Here is a 17170-nt window from a genome sequence, read left to right on the forward strand (position 1 = left end):
GTAGTTGTTTTTGAAATGCCTATTGAAGTGAAATGTGCAAATTTTAAAACATTTGTATTGAGATCTAATTCATATACCATACAATTCATCTATTTAAAGTGTATAATTCAGGTGGAATGTGGGAGGCTGAGACAGGAGGATCACTTGAGCCTAGGAGCAGCCTGGGCAATACAGTGAGACCTTGTCTCTACAAAAATGTTTTTAAAAATTAGCTGAGTGTGATGGCATGTGCCTGTAGACCCAGCTACATGGGAGGCTGTGGTGGGAGGATCACTTGAGTCTGGAGGCATAGGATGCAGTGAGCCAAGATCATACCACTGTATTTCAGCCTGGGTAACAGAATGAGAACCTTTATTTTTTGGGGTCTTCCAATCCATAAAACATGGCACATCTCTCCATTTATTTAGTTCATCTTTGATTTATTTCATCAGTCTTATTTTTTTTTTTTTTAATTTGAGACAGAGTCTTGCTCTGTTGCCCAGGCTGGAGTGCAGTGGTGCATTCTTGGCTCACTGCAACCTCCACCTCCTGGGTTCAAGCGATTCTCCCTGCTTCAGCAGCATCCCCAGTAGCTGGGATTACAGGCATCTGCCACCACGCCCAGCTAAATTTTTTTGCATTTTTAGTAGACATGGGGTTTCACATGTTGGCCAGGCTAGTCTCGAACTCCTAACCTCAAGTGATCTGCCCACCTCGGCCTCCCAAAGTGCTGGGATTACAGGCGTGAACCATCGTGCCCGGCCAGGACTTCTAGTGAGCTGAATAGGAGTGATAAGAGCAGATATCCTACACTTGTCTCAGATTTTAAGTGGGAAAGCATTCAATCTTTCACCATTAAATATGATGCAGCCACAACCTTCTGGGCTCAAGTGATCTTTCCACCTCAACCTCCCAAGCAGCTGGGACTACAGGCATGTGCCACCATGCCCGGCTAACATTTTTATTTTTTGTAGAGATGGGGTCCCACTCTGGTGCCCAGGCTGGTCTCAAACTCCTGAGCTCAAGTGTTCCTCCTGCCTCAGCCTCTGAAAGTGCTGGGATTACAGGTGTGAGTCACTACACCCAGGGTGTAGATGTTCTATGTTAAGATGAGGACGTTCCCTTTATTAGTAGTTTGCCAAGTTTCATCATGAATGGGTGTTGAATTTTCAAATAACTTTTTGATATCAACTTATACGATCATGTGATTTTTCTTTAACCTCATGATATAAATTAAACTGATTATCTATTAAGCCAGTCTCACATTCCTGGAATAGGTTCCACTTAACTGATTCTTCTTATGTATTGCTAAATCATATTTACTAATATTTTGCTGAGGATTTCGTCACCTATCTTCATGAGGTATATTGGTCTATTGTTTTCGGTCTTTGTATTGTCTTTGGTTTTGGTAACAAGGTAATATTGGTCTCATCAAATAAACTAGAAATGTCTCCTCTTCTATTTTCTGGAAAAGACTGTGTACAATCAGTGCTAACGCAATAAACATTTGGTAAATTTTTTCAGTGAAATCATGTGCTATGGATTCAATTGACACACCACCCCCCTCCCACCCTGCACCCCATTTATATGTTAAAGCCTTAACCCTCATTGTAATTATATCTGGAGATGCTAGGTTGGTGCAAAGGTAATTGCTGTTTCTGCCATTACTTTTAGCCACCCAGTCTACGGTATTTTGTTATAGCATCCCTAGCATTTAAGGCCCGAAATTTTTCTTTTTTTTTTTTTTTGTTTTTTGAAACAGAATTTTGCTATTGTCGCCCAGGCTGGAGTGCAATGGCTCGATCTCAGCTCACGGCAACCTCCGCCTCCTGGGTTCAAGCGATTTTCCAGCCTCAGCCTCCCAAATAGCTGGGATTACAGGTGCCTACCACCAAACCTGGCTAATTTTTGCATTTTTAGTAGAGATGGAGTTTCACCATGTTGGCCAGGCCAGTCTCAAACTCCTGACCTCTGGTGATCTGCCCGCCTAGGCCTCCCAAACTGCTGAGATTACAGGCATGAGCCACCATGCCTGGCCTGAAAATTTCTTGTATGAGAGGCCTTTAACTGCAAATTCAATTTAATACTTAAACGGCTATTCACATTATCAATTTCATATGGGGTGAGTTCTGGTAGTTTGTAGTTTCAACGAATTGGTCCGCTTCATCTAAGTTGTTAAAATGTATCTGTATAGAGATGTTTATAGCAGTCCCCAATTATTTCTAATGTCTTTAGGATCTGTACTGATATCCCCATTTCATTCCTAATGTCAGTAATTTGTTTTCTCTTTTTTCTTACTAAAGGTTCATCAATTTTATTGATCTCTTTTAAAAAATAAGTTTTTGCATCATTGACTTTATTTTCAATTTCATTGATTTCTGCCTTTCATTTCCTTCCTTCTACTTGCTTTGCATTTGTTTTAAACTACCTTTTTGTTCTGGGAGTTTAGAACACTGTTTTGAGACCTTTCTTCTAATTTAAGTGTTTAGTGCTTTAAATTCCCTTTTAGCAACATCCCAGCAAATTTTTGTCCTTTTTCACCCATTTTCATTCAGTTCAGTGTACTTTTAAATTTCTCTCTGGCCCATATATTTAGAAGTACACTGTTTAATTTCCAAGTGTTTGGAGATTTTCCTATTAGGTTTCTTAGCATGTATAATTTCAACACTTTTTAAAAATGCTGAAGTTTGTGTAATAGCTATGGATATGGTCTATGTTGGTGAAATATTCCATGAATACTTGAAAACAATGTGTATTTTGATGTTGTTGGATGAAGGTTATATAAATGTGAATAGATCCTTTTGGTTAATGGTGTTATTAAGTCCCCTGTATCCTTGCTGGTTTCCCATCTAGTAGTTCTATCAATTGCTGAGAGGGAATTGAAGTACCCAGCTGTAATTGTGGATTTGTCTATTTCCTTTCAGTTCTATCAGTTTTTATTTCATGCTTCATGTAATTTAAATTGTTCTCATTTGGTGCATACATACTTAGAATTGTTGTTTGTTCTTGATGAATTCACTCTTTTTATCATTATGTAATTCTGTTGTTGTTGTTGTTCCTAGTGACTTCTTTACTCTTATAAGTCTACTTTACCTGCTATCAATAAAAGTGCTCATGCTTTTAAAAAAAGGGTTCTATGGCATATATTTTCCCCTTCCTTTCACTTTCAACACACACACACACACACACACACCCTGCTAATTTTGAAGTGAGTTTCTTGTGGGCAGCATATAGTTTTCGTCTAAAAAAAAAATTCTGGCCAGGCACAGTGGCTCACGCCTGTTATCCCAGCACTTTGGGAGGCTGAGGCGGGTGGATCACGAGGTCAGGAGTTCGAGACCAGCCTGGTCAACATAATGAAACCCCATCTCTACTAAAAATACAAAAAACTAGCCAGGCATGGTGGAGGGCACCTGTAATCCCAGCTACTCGGGAGGCTGAGGCAGGAAAATCGCTTGAACCCGGGAGGCAGAGGTTACAGTGAGCGAGATCATGCCATTGCACTCCAGCCCAGGCAACAGTGCAAGACTCCAACTCGAAAATAAAATAAAATAAAAATAAAAACTAAATCCTTACTGATAAGCTCCTTTATTGGTGCATCTGGACCTTTTACACTTAATGTTATTATTGATATATTGTGCTTAAGCCTATTTCATTATTTGCTTTCTGTTTCTTCCCTTGGGTTTTTTTTTTTTTTTTTTTTTTGAGATAGAGTTTCACTCTTTCGCCCAGGCTGGAGTGCAGTGGTGCAATCTCAGCTCACTGCAACCTCCGCCTTCTAGTTTCACACGATTCCCCTGCCTCAGCCTCCCCAGTGGCTGCGATTACAAGCGCCCGCCACCACACCTGGCTATTTTTTGTATCTTTTAGTAGAGACGGGATTCACCATGTTGGCCAGGCTGGTCTCGAACTCCTGACCTCGTGATCCACCTGCCTTGGGCTCCCAAAGTGCTGGGATTACAGGCATGAGCCACTGCGTCTGGCCTCTTCTCTTGGTTTTAATTCTTGTTTCCTTTTCTAGCTTTCATATATGTTTCTTGAATTTTTTTTTTTAGAATTCTTTTATACCAAAAGACAAAACAGGAAAAACATTTCAACAGGCACTTTATAAAAGATGACATACAGATAATCAAACATCATATGACAAGGTGTTCAACCTTGTCATGAGGGAATGCAAATTATAATCATAATGAGATACCACTATACACCTACCAGATTGACCGCAATTAAGAAGTCTAACATCAAGTAGGCATATAAATATATGAAAAGATGCTCAAAATAGAAATATGCAATAGAGGCTGGGCGTGGTGGCTCAAACCTGTAATCCCAGCACTTTGGGAGGCCAAGGTGGGCAGATCATGAGGTTAGGAGTTCAAGACCAGCCTGGCCAATGTGGTGAAACCCCATCTCTACTAAAAATACAAAAACATTAGCTGGGCATGTTGGCACTGCCTGTAATCTCAGCTATTTAGGAGGCTGAGGCAGGAGAATCACTTGAACCTGGGAGGTGGAGGTTGCAGTGAGCAGAGATCACAACACTGCACTCCAGCCTGGGTGACACAGTAAGACTCCATCTCAAAAAAAAAAAAAAAAAAGAAAGAAAAGAAAAAGAAAAAAAGAAATATGTAATAGAAAAAATTAAACTCAACTGAAATGTCCAACCATTAGACAGTATATAATGTTGTATATTCCTACAGTATAAATATATTCACTACATAGCAGTGAAAACATTTTATGAATCTATTTCTTTCTCCATTGCTAGCTTACTAGCTGTGACTCTGTTATTTAAGAGGTTGCTTAAGAATTATGGTACATGGCTGGGTGCGGTGGCTCACGTCTGTAATCCCAGCACTTTGGGAGGCCAAGGCAGGTGGATCACCTGAAGTCAGGAGTTTGAGACTAGCCTGACCAATATGGTGAAATCCTGTCTCAACTAAAAATACAAAAATTAGCCAGGTGTGATGGCAGGCGCCTGTAGTCCCAGCTACTCAGGAGGCTGAGACAAGAGAATTGCTTGAACCTATGAGGCAGAGGTTGCAGCGAGCCAAGATCACACCACTGCACTCCAGCCTGGGCGACAGAGCAAGACTCCATCTCAAAAAAAACAAAAAAAGAAAAAGAAAAAAACAGAAACTTAGAATAGTATACATAAATCCATTTCTCTTCTCCAAACCTTTGTGTTATTGTTGTCATACATTTTACTTTTACATTTGTTATAAATGCCACACTACATTGTTAAATTAAAAACTCATACATATATTTAACTCCTCATTCTGTTGTATAGATATTTCCAGATGGTGGGCCAGGCGCGGTGACTCACACCTGTAATCCCAGCACTTTGGGAGGCTGAGGTGGGCGGATCACGAGGTCAGGAGATCGAGACCATCCTGGCTAACACGGTGAAACCCCGTCTCCACTAAAAATACAAAAAATTAGCCGGGCATTGTGGCAAGCACCTGTAGTCCCAGCTACTTGGGAGGCTGAGGCAGGAGAACGGCATGAACCCGGGAGGCGGAGCTTGCAGCGAGCCTAGATCTTGCCACTGCACTCCTGCCTGGGCGACAAAGCGAGACTCTGTCTCAAAAAAAAAAAAAAAAAAAAAAAAAAGATATTTCCAACTGGTGTCATTTTCCTTCTGCTTGAATGACTTCGTTGAACATTCCTTGTAGTATAATTCTGCTGGTGATGCATTCTCTCAGCTTTTGTTTCTGATAATGTCTGTTTAACTGTGGGTATAGAATTTGAGGTTGACAAGTTTTCTTTTGGTATTTTAAAGATAGTCCTCCACTGTCTGTTCACTGCATTGTTTCCACACATAAAATCTGCTGTAATTCTTATTTTTCTTCATGTCTTTCTTTTCTAATGGTTTTTAAGGTTTTTCTCTTTATTACTGGTTTTGGGTATTTGATTGTGATGTGCCTTGGTGTGGTTTTTTACACGTTTCTTGTATTTTGGGTTTATTGAGCTTCTTAAATTTGGAAAAACTCTGACCATTATTTCCCAAGTAATCTTCTGCTGCCCTTCCCTTTCAGGGACTCCAGTTATACATATATTTAGTAGCTTCATATTGTACCACAACTCTCTGATGCTTTCTTCATTTTAAACTTCTTTCTCTTTGTATTTCATTTGTGATAGCTTCTATTTCTAGTGTTCAAGTTTACTAATCTTCTATTCTTCTATGTCTAATCTATTAATCCCATACAGTGTGATTTTCACCACAGACATTTCATCTCAGACCTATCTCCAAAAGTTACATGAGTCTTTATTTGCATATTTCCAGTTCACATGTTCAATTTTCCTCTAGCTTTTTGAAAGTACAGGATATAAATTAATTTTAGCATCCTTGTCCACTACTTCTAACATATATCTATTCTGGGTCAGTTTCAGTGGACTGATTTTCCCATTATGGATTGTATTTTCTTGCTTTTTCACATGTCTGATAGTTTTTTTATTGAATGCCAGACATTGTGGATTTTAACTTGTATGCTGTATATTTCTGTATTCCTATGTAAGTATTCCTGAAACACAGGTTAGTTACTTGGAAACAATTTGATCTTTCCAGGTCTCATTTTTAAGACTGTTAGATAAGAGCAGAGCAGCACTTAGTCTAGACTGATTACACCCCACTATGGAGGCAAAACCCTTTGAAGTACTCTATCCAATGCCCCATAAATTATGAGGTTTTCCAGTCCAGCTGGTAGAGAGACACTATTCTTGGTCTTGAATGAGTCAGGTATTGTTCCTTCAAATCTTTTCAGATGTTTATTTCCCTATCTTCCAGTAGTTTCTCAAGGAGGTCCCTCTGCAGATACCTGGAGTTCTTTCTCTATTCTCTCTGGTACTCAGCCTTCCACTCTAGCCATCTTGGCCTACCCAGATTCTCAGCTATTGTTAGGGTATTTTATGTGTGGCCCAAGACAATTCTTCTTCCAATGTGGCCCAGGGAAGCCAAAAGATTGGACACCTCAATCTTTTGAAGGGTCTACTGGAAGGCTTAGATGGTAAATAGTGTTTAATTTCAGCGAATTTCAGCTCTCTGATCAGCAGCAGCTACCCATTCTCACCCTCCAGCCCCCTGACAAGCAGCTATGCATGCATTCTTGTTTTAAATCTTAATTTATAAAGGTGACAGAGAGGACATGGAGAGATCAATGCCATTGAAAAGAAAGTTTAATGTTACAATTCTCCCCAGAAATGAGGGTCATGGCATGCCACAGGGGGCCACATGAAACTCTATCACAAGCAGAGACCACAAAGCAGAGAGAGGACCTGAGACTATGCCTTTATTGCTAAGTCAGTGGGATGGATCTAGGTGGGGATGTCCCCTGTTGGGCATAAAGCAAAAATAGACATTCTATGGTTGTCACTGGGAAGTCTGTGACATGGGTTTTGTGCACCCACGAGAGAGGGCTTAAAAGGATGATGTAAACAACTTTAGCCTTTAGTTTGTCCCTGTAATTAATATATGTCAAATAGGCAAACACAAAATCTAAGAAAACACAGAATAGTTCCAGGAGCAGCTTGGCTATGCACACATTCAGGAAACACCTTGCATAAAACTTACAGGAACCACCTGTCTTTCAAACATTGGAATAATCTGTTCTGACTCCCTTTGCTGCTTCTGATAAGAAAGCCAAAGATGCAGGTGGCAGCCATTGTTGCAAGCCCCTCTCCCTCTGGCTAAAGTGACCTCCAGCAGATTTAAAGGGCCAGCACCTTTCCCCCATGTTTCTACTTTTCTTTTATCCCTTCAGGAAGCCAGATATCTAAGGACTGAGACATTCAAACACAACTGCATATACAGGGGAATTTAGAAAGCCATTACACATGCCCAGGGAAAGGCATGGGCTCAAAAAATACCTGAGAAGATCTTAAGTTTACAACTCGTGCTGATCCCCAGCAAAAGACAGCCTACAAAACCCAAAAAACATAATAAAAACCCAGCAAAATCTGGTGAAGGGAGAACAATATGGCTTCCAGAGTTATCACATTATTACTCAAATGCCTTATTTTTCAACATAAAAATTACAAGGCACACAAAGAAACAGGAAAGTACAGCCCATTCAAAGGAAAAAAAAAATAAAGAGAAACCATCCCTGAGAAAGACTAGATGGTGGGCCTCATAGACAAAGACTTTAAAATAACTATCTTAAAGATTCTCAGATAACTAAAGAAAGGTGTAGAGAAAGTGAAGAAAATGACATATGAACAAAATGGAAATATAAATAAAGAGACAGAAAACATAAAAGGAGACTAAGTAGAAATTCTGGAGCTGAAAAGTACAATAATGAAATGAAAAACTAACTAGAGGAATTAAAAGCAGTTTTGAGCAGGCAGAAGAGAATCAGCAAGCATGAATATAGGAAAATGAAATATATACATACAATGGAATATGATTCCCTTGGAAAAGAAGGAAATTCTGATATATGCTACAATGTGGATAAACCTTCAGGACATTATGCTACGTGAAATAAGCCAGTCATTTAAAAAAATACTGCATAACTCCATTTATAGGAAGTATCTAGAGTAGTCAAAATCAGAGAGGCAGAAAGTAGAATTGTGGTTGCTAGGGGCTGGGGGGAGGGGAGAATAGGGTTTAATGGGTGTATTGTTCAGTTTTATAAGATGAAAAGTGATGGATTATCTACTTTTAAGGTTTTTATACTTAGAACTAAAAATAATTTCAGTCAACACGGGGTTGTCTATAGAAGTCCCACCAAAGAATGGTACAAATGCTTGAAATGAATAGTTCTAGTTTACTGCAATAAGCATAAGCACAAAAACACATTTTCAGGAAAGCATACCAGGACCCAACAGGCCGGAAAATTTCCAAGTAAAAATTCCAGAGATTAGCTTGTGTGCGTGCTGAACTGAGAAAACATGGCAAAATGATCTGCAAACAACTAAAAGGTTTCAATTTGGTATTTCAGAATTGTGAGTTCTTTTAATTCAGGAAAAAAATCAGGCAACTAGTAAAAGCCAATATTGCCTGGCAAAATTGAAGAGTACAAGTTCCTTAAAAAAGGCTGCACCACAATACTGCCTAGAACTGAAAGAAAAATAAAAGTGTGTTTGTGTGTGTATATGAGTGTGTCCATATACATATGCAGACACATACATACACACATATGCATATATTTTTATCCTTGACATATACATTTTTTTTTTGAGACAGGGTTTCACTCTGTTGCCCAGGCTGGAGTGCAGTGGTGCGATTGTGGCTCCCTGCAGCCTCAAATTCCCCAGCTCAAGCAATTACCCCAGCTCAGCCTCCTGAGTAGCTGGGACTACAGATGCACACTACCATGTCCAGCTAATTTTTGTAGAGACGGGGGTCTCATCATGTTGCCCAGGCTGGTCCTGAACTCCTCAAGTGATCTACCCACCTTGTTCTCCCAAAGTGCTAAGATTACAAACATGAGCCATTATGCCCAGCCAATTCCATTTTTATTAGTACTTTCCACAGCTGCGTCACTGAAGAAGGGCTTTTAAATAACAGCCTGTAACTTGTTAATCACTTAGAAATAAAACATGAAAACCAAAAAGAAACCAGTTGACTATAAATGCAAAACAAGGAATTCCAAGGAGCAATTTAATAAAATTGTCAACTTTCATAGCTGTAAAAGGCAATTAAGTTCCAATCTATATAAGAATTTGATCCCAAAATAAAAGTATAAAGAGTACCAAATCCATTCCTTTGATAATCATTTTCTACCCTGTAGAAAGCACTGTTCTTGGTGATGAGTCTCAAAGTCCTTATTCTCTTGGAGCTTACATTCTAGAGAGGAAAAAACAGACTAAAACAATACATATGAAATAAATGTTAGATGACAATAAGATTAATGGAGGAACACATGGAGAGCATAGGGGGCTGCAACTTTAGGAATCGTAGAAGTTTCCTACATTGTTAAAGTGAGTTCAAAAGTGCATCACTTCTTCTAATGAGGAAAACTGAAATCTGTTAGCAAGATAAATATCAAAGATTAAATGAAATGGCCGGGAGTGGTGGCTCACGCCTGTAATCCAAGCACTTTGGGAGATCGAGGCGGGCAGATCACCTGAGGTAAAGAATTCGGGATCAGCCTGGCCAACATGGTGAAACCCTGTCTCTACTAAAAATACAAAAATTACCCAGGCGTGGTGGCAGGCACCTATAGTGCCAGCTACTCAGGAGGCTGAGACAGGAGAATCGCTTGAACCCAGGAGATGGAGGTTGCAGTCAGCTGAGATCTCGCCATTGCACTCCAGCCTGAATGACAGGAGTGAGACTACATTTCAAAAAAAAAAAATTAAATTAAATGAACCTATTTTTAACTATTTTTTAAATCACTATTTTATCATATCTTTATTATTTTTAAAATTTCTAAGGGGGTTTATGAGATTTTTCAAATCCAAAAGAGCTGGGAAGTACTGTGTTATATTATTATTATTTTTAAATTTTTTCTGGCCACTCTGGGCACACTGTCTATGGCTGGCCCTGCCCCACAAGTGGCAGTAAAAAAAATTTTTTTCTTTAGATTTTAAAACTTGTACCTATGGATTACATTGAAATTATATTAAGCTGACCTTGGACCTTATGTGGCTCAGACTCTAAATCAGCAGTTCTCACAGAACGAGGAGCCCTTTTGTCACTAAGGGGAACATCTGGCAATGCCTAGAGACATTTTTGGTTGCCGTAAATGGGAAGGAGGGTGCTACTGGCATCAGGTGGGTAGAGGCTGCTGAACTTAAAATTCACAGGACAGCCCTCCACATTAAAGAAGTATCCCGCCCTACAAGCTGCAGTTGAGAAATTCTAGGTTAGGCAGACACATGGCGAACACCAACGGTAAGGTGGAGGCCCTCTATAGAGAAGCACCTTCACGCCATGGGATCAGAGTGGAGGGCCTGAGTGGGGAGAGGAGTGAAAGAGCAGGTGGAGCTTCAACTCGGCCTCAGGAAAAGGTAAGGATGAAGAGTGAAGACTTCAGAAAGATGGAACAGCATGAGCAAAGGGGCGGACACGTTGGCTTGCAGCATAAGCAGGGATTAGCTGGCTTCTCAGGGGCTGTGGTTAGTCTCTTTTTGGATAAAATTACTCAATTTCCATGTTATCAAATTTACTTAGGGCAAAACCACCATACTGTAATTTCAACATTCATTCTTGTGTGAAATTGGGTTAAGATAGTGTGATTCAGAGGAAAGAGCATTAACCCAGGAGCCATCCCAGACTCCAGTAAACCGCAGGAGAGCAAGGCTCCCTCTATGAATGGGTAAGGCCTAGATATTCTCCAAATACTTTTTATAAATTGCTGGATGATTCTCCCCTTAATCCAATTTACGTCCAGAAAAGGGCCAAAGGTTTTCATTCTGTTTTCATCTTTGAGTCCCCCTGCCTCAAACAGTTCCTTCCCAGAATTCTATTTATCCTGTTTTTAAATTAACTTTAAAAAGGAGGTAAAGCTTACAATGAAATGCAGGTCGTACGTGTGCAGTGCGACGTTGTGATGTACGCCCCATGTAACCACAACCCCTATAAGGAAGGCCTTCCTGTCTGACATGTGGCTCCCTCCCGGTAGGGACCCGCGATCGTCCCAGCACTTCTGCACCTCCGAAGCTACTGCCCGTTTCGCAGTAAAGCCGCCCAAGTCCTAGTCTACTCCACCTCGCAGCACCCGCATCCTGCAGGGGACCTGCCTCAGAAGCCCCAGCGACAGGCGCCGCGGGTGCCCGCCCTCCAGGAGCGGACAGTCAGGCCTGGGCATTTCGCAAACTCCATCAGCGAACTTCTGAGCGCAAAGATGAAAAGGACAGCAGGCCGAGTACTGTTTCTACTCGGAGGGAAGGGAGGCCTCCACGCGCTGCCGTAGCCTGGGGGTTAATTTCCCCGTCAGCACCAAGGCTGCCTAAGGCCCGGGCGCCAACGTGCGCGGCACAGGACGCGGCCCCTTCCGGCGACCGGGACACGAGGCCCAACAGCGCCTAACACAGCAACCAGGATCCACTCTCAGGCCGGCGCCAGCTCCTTCCCTCAGGAATCCGCCAGCCACTGCTAATTAAACTCTTCCACCACCACCACCCTGGAAAAAAGGTGAGAAACACACAAAAGGCACCTAACCCAGTCCAAAACCCCTCGGCGGCGCGCAGCCAACCCTACAGCTGCGCCCGAACCCGCCACTCACCAGCCGCGCGTGCGCAGTCGCCCAGACTCGCCGTGTGCAGTGGGAGTGGCTAGCCAGAGTCTCGCTAGCGCAGGCGCAGGCCCTCCCGCCCAGGCCCTTGCGCAAGGCAGGCCATCTTCCCGCAGCGTCTCAATCCCGCGTTTACAACTCTGAGGGCCGTCTCCAACCTGGAGTCGTTCCTTCACTTGTCTCATCAGCCGCCCCCAAGAATGGTAGCAAAAAAAAAAAAAAAAAAAAAAAAAAAAAAAAAAATGAAGGCCCTGGCAGGGCGCGGTGGCTCACGCCTGTAATCCCAACACTTTGGGAGGCCGAGGCGGGCGGATCACCTGAGGTCAGGAGTTCGAGACCAGCCTTACCAACATGGCGAAACCTCGTCTCTACTAAAAAATACAAAAATTAGCTGGCCGTGGTCGCGTGCGCCTGTAATCCCAGCTACCCGGGAGGCTGAGGCAGGAGACTCGCTGGAACCCGGGAGGCAGAGGCTACAGTGAGCCGAGATCGCACCACAGCTACTCCAGCCTGGGCGACAGAGCAAGGCAACATCTAAAAAAAAAAAAAAAAAAATTTAAGATCCTAATTAAAGTTAAACCCACTATTTTGCACTGAGTCACGTAGATTTTCAAAGTCAAGGCTTCATTGGTCGATTGTCTGCTCAGTCTTTTTAAATCAAATCGTTGACTTTAAATGTTGACATCAAATTGAGGCTTTGGTAAAATTGACAGGATTGGCGGCAGCGGGGGGGAACCTTTAAAACTCGTTAGTCTTTCAGAGTCTTCAGTTTTGAATGAGTTGGTCAATATATGTATTTAGACATCAAGCGCCGTAAGTATGTATGATTTTTGTCAACAACACCTTAATTATCTGGCACATACAGGCAGTGATTATTAAAAGGTTCCCTTACGTTTTAGCAGCTACCAAATTATAAGTGATACAAAGTATTTGTTTCCAATTCCCCAAGAAATCAATCTGTATTGTGCTCCTACCCTCTCTTTCCTCCATTTTCTTTACCAATTTCATGATCTTGCTAAATTTTATATATTCTGCTGAGCAATGTGAAAATCCTTTCTGGTATAAGGTAAGGATATAAACTGTTAAGCTGGCAAATGATGCTATTCAGTAAGTAGTTAATGAAACAGGTTTATAACATTGGGTGTACTATAATTTCTATTTTAAGAACTGTTTCCAGTTTATAATAACCCATGCTACATTTTGACTTTGTTTTGAATTGATGACAAGTCTATTAACCAAATATTTCAAGATCAGGTGTATTCTGGAAAAGGAACAGGAAGAAGATATATTTAAAAAACTAAAAGAAATTTAACACAAACTGAGAAACAATAACCAACTTTTATGAGTGCATTTTTTATGGAGGTGGTGTTCAATAAACAAGACTGCCCTAGCTTATAACTACTTTAACAGAAGTTTACATTCAGTCAAATTGAGTCTGAAACAGTAAGTAGATCATTTTCTTTCAAAGCTGACATTGCTTTAATAGCATGTAAGACATGTTATCTTCATGTATTTTACTATTTACTATTTTTACTATGAAAGTGACCACAGATGTCAGAGTTTTTTGTACCTTCACTAGACCTGATTGCTCAGACAGCATGACAGTAATACAGTAAGATTCATATTTTCCTGGTGAAACCTATGCACTGTAATTTAATGGTTTTTGCAAATCATAAACATGTAAAATATCAAAGGAGTACTTATTCTCATTAAAGGGGAAATTACTTGTCCAGTTAAATTGGACATGAAGGATGTCTTCAATTCAGGAATTATTCCTTTTGTGTATTCACCAGTGATTTTTGTTCGTCTTGCTTCTCTTCAGAAATGGTGTAAAAAAGAAAGTAAACCAGACTTGGGACCTGGTGCAGGGCTCACGCCAGTACTTTGGGAGGCCAAGGTGGGCAGATCACCTGAGGTCAGGAGTTTGAGACCAGCCTGGTCAACATGGCGGAACTCCATCTCTTCTAAAAATACAAAAATTAGCCCGGTGTGGTGGCACACGCCTGTATTCCCAGCTACTTGGGAGGCTGAGGCAGGAGAATCGCTTACACCCGGGAGGTGGAGGTTGCAGTGAGTCAAGATCACGCCATTGCACTCCAGCCTGGGTGACAGAAGGAGCCTCTGTCTCAAAAAAACAAAACAAACCACACTAGACTCAGTTTTTCTTAAAACAACAACAAATTACCTGTAAGTACAAAAACAGATTCAGGTGTTTGTTTTTCTTCCATTGAGTGCTTTATCACAGAGTTATTCGAATTATCCTAAGCATGTTGCAAAGGATATTCCTTAGATTTCTAGTCCTGTAAGGTACTTTGAGAAAAGACTGTATAAAGTAAAATGAGGAAAATCTGATTAAACTCTTCTTCTGAGTTTCACCATAGGCATTAATGTATTAAAGCCTTCAACTTAATGCACTAAAGAAACCTGTTTTATTTATCAAAACGTATTTAACAATTATTTTAAAAAATTACTAATGAAACTCACTTTGGGAATCACCGTTAGGATTCTTTTTTTTTTTTTTTTTTTTTTTTTTTTAGACGGAGTCTCGCTCTGTCGCCCAGGCTGGAGTGCAGTGGCGCGATCTCGGCTCACTGCAAGCTCCGCCTCCCGGGTTCACGCCATTTTCCTGCCTCAGCCTCCCGAGTAGCTGGGACCACAGCTGTCCGCCACCACGCCCGGTTTTTTTTTTTTTTTTTTTTTTTTTTTTTTTTTTAGTAGAGACAGGGTTTCACCGTGTTAGCTAGGGTGGTCTCGATCTCCTGACCTCGTGATCCGCCCGCCTCGGCCTCCCAAAGTGCTGGGATTACAGGCGTCAGCCACCGCGCGCCCGGCCAGGATTTTTTCATTGTTGTAGAAATAGTAGGTGCCTATTCAGAAAATAAAATCCTTGTTGCTGTGGTTTGAATAGCTCCCTTGCAAAATTCAATTGTTGCCAATGTGCCAGTATGAAGAGGTGGGGCCTTTAAGAGGTGATTAGGCCAAGAGAGTTCCTCCCTAATGAATAAAATTAGGTCCCAATTACAAAGGGGCTTGAAGGAGGGAGTTGATTCTCTCTTGCCACCAGCTGGTGATGGCTTGCTTGCCTCTTCCACATGATGGAAGTCAAAGGGCAGTCTCCAGAAATGAAAGAAATAAGTTTCTGCTCTTCAGTCTCAGGAATTCTAATAGCACAGAGTAAGATAGTTGAATTAAATAGAACAGACTAAGATAGTTGACATAAATAGATCCATTTTCTCATTTTTTAAAAAAAAGATACAGTAAATAATATGGTGAAGTCTACCCCAACATCCCTAGGGTGGTTGTGGTTAGGGCTATAACGTAGTATCAATATGAAGATATTACAGCATGTATTTAAAAGCAATTGACTATTAGGTATCAGACTTAGTGTTAGGATACATTTGTCTAATGAAACGAAATCTGTTTTCAGAAATAATCTTTAAATACAATGGAATTTATTGAGCATCTACTATTATATTTCATCCATCACTTTTAAATTTTTTCTTTGGGAGGAACACTTATAAACTCATGATATGGATAACAGACCTGTGGAAATTAATGTAAGCCCTAAGTAGCTTAGTTAGACATTGAATCTAGGTCTGCCTCTACCCTGCAGTCTACCAGTTCAACTAGCTTTACCAGGTCAGTCCTCAGAAATAACCATAACATCCAGGGCAGTGCAGTTATAAACAGGTGTACAAATAAGAAGTTCCACTACTCAGTAACATCCTGGGCTTTCTTAAAGTTGTATTTGAAGCCTAAGATTAGGCAGAAATGAACATTATCAAAACAAGAACAAAACTGCTCACTACTGTGGGAATAAAAATGTTTAGCAGATCCTATTTGCTTTTGTTCATTCATCATCTCTGGGAAACATCAATGAGTTGCCTCAGTTCACTCTCATGCTATATATTAAAAATAATTTACAGGGACACTCAGTAGGAGGTTGAATTGTACGCCAGACTGAGACAGGATGCTGCTGGGGGTGCTGTATGGAATTTCCCAGCAAACGATTCTTTCATTAGTTTCACCAAATATACCATTTCCACTTAGTTTTAAAAGAAAGTCAAACTGAACTGCCATTTGAGATTACATAGAATGCACAAGACCCAATCTGAGACCCTATGTTTAAAAAAACAAAACTGTTTTATAATCTAATCAGCCTGTCAAAGGCATCACTCATAAGCAACCGAATTGTATTTTTGGAGAGCACCATTAAAGATGTCTTTTAAAAAACAGTTATAGATTTTTATATATTTGGGACCTTTGAAATCATCTGTGGGTCTCAAATGACAGATGATTAGCCTGTGTGTATGGCCCCACACTTGGTAATGAAAGAAACAAAAATTCAAAATACACTCTAATTGGTTTTCTTAAACAACTTTTCTTTATCCACCTTTGGAGTGGAATAAATCTCAATATAAGCTAAATAACAACATTACAAATCAAAGAATATTCAAAGCAAATTCAGGTTAAAAATGAACATTTTAAAAATGCATTTTCTTTAAAAATTAACTTTTCACTTCATGTTTACAAGATTTAACACTGGGCAAAGGGTGGATCTATCTAGCACACAGTAAGATGGTAATTCACCACTTTCCCTGAAAGGCCAAAAAGAATGACTTGCTAAAAGTATTTACTAAATATGCACCAAAGATAATGACTTAACTAGTAACTGTGAAACTGTTTCTAAGACTGTGGGCTGAGATAAATATTATAAAATATAGACAAAATTTTTATATTTCTAATACTGGATATTCTGTGAGTACCACGGGTTCTCCCAGAAGGTGATGCAAATCTTGATTTTTATCTGTACAGATGTCTTCATTTTTTTTAATTTAAAATTATTTTAGGACCGTGTAATGTCCCCAATGTCAATCTTCCTATAATGGTAAACAAACTAGCACCATTTCAATGCGTTTCATAAAAGAGTCTAGCTAAATACCCATGAACAAATCACACATGGTCAAAACAAAAATGTAATAAAAATATTTAGTGAAAAGACACATTTTAACTCCCATTTA

General features: G+C 40.3%; 1 protein-coding gene across 2 annotated transcripts in view; it reads right to left on the reverse strand.

Annotated features, from left to right (window-relative positions):
* The window catches only part of EEF1AKMT1 (EEF1A lysine methyltransferase 1), a 45076-nt gene extending 32734 nt beyond the window's left edge, over nucleotides 1-12342 (reverse strand). The window contains exon 1 of one of the 2 annotated variants that reach the window (XM_509564.8): nucleotides 12141-12321. The gene's annotated coding sequence lies outside the window, so the exon portion shown is untranslated. Of the gene's footprint in view, nucleotides 1-12140 lie in introns of both variants that reach the window. The other variant, XM_054664856.2, reaches the window with a different exon arrangement.
* Nucleotides 12343-17170: the final 4828 nt, after the last annotated feature.

Source organism: Pan troglodytes, chromosome 14 (genome assembly GCF_028858775.2).
Source record: "Pan troglodytes isolate AG18354 chromosome 14, NHGRI_mPanTro3-v2.0_pri, whole genome shotgun sequence".
Lineage (NCBI taxonomy): Eukaryota > Metazoa > Chordata > Mammalia > Primates > Hominidae > Pan > Pan troglodytes.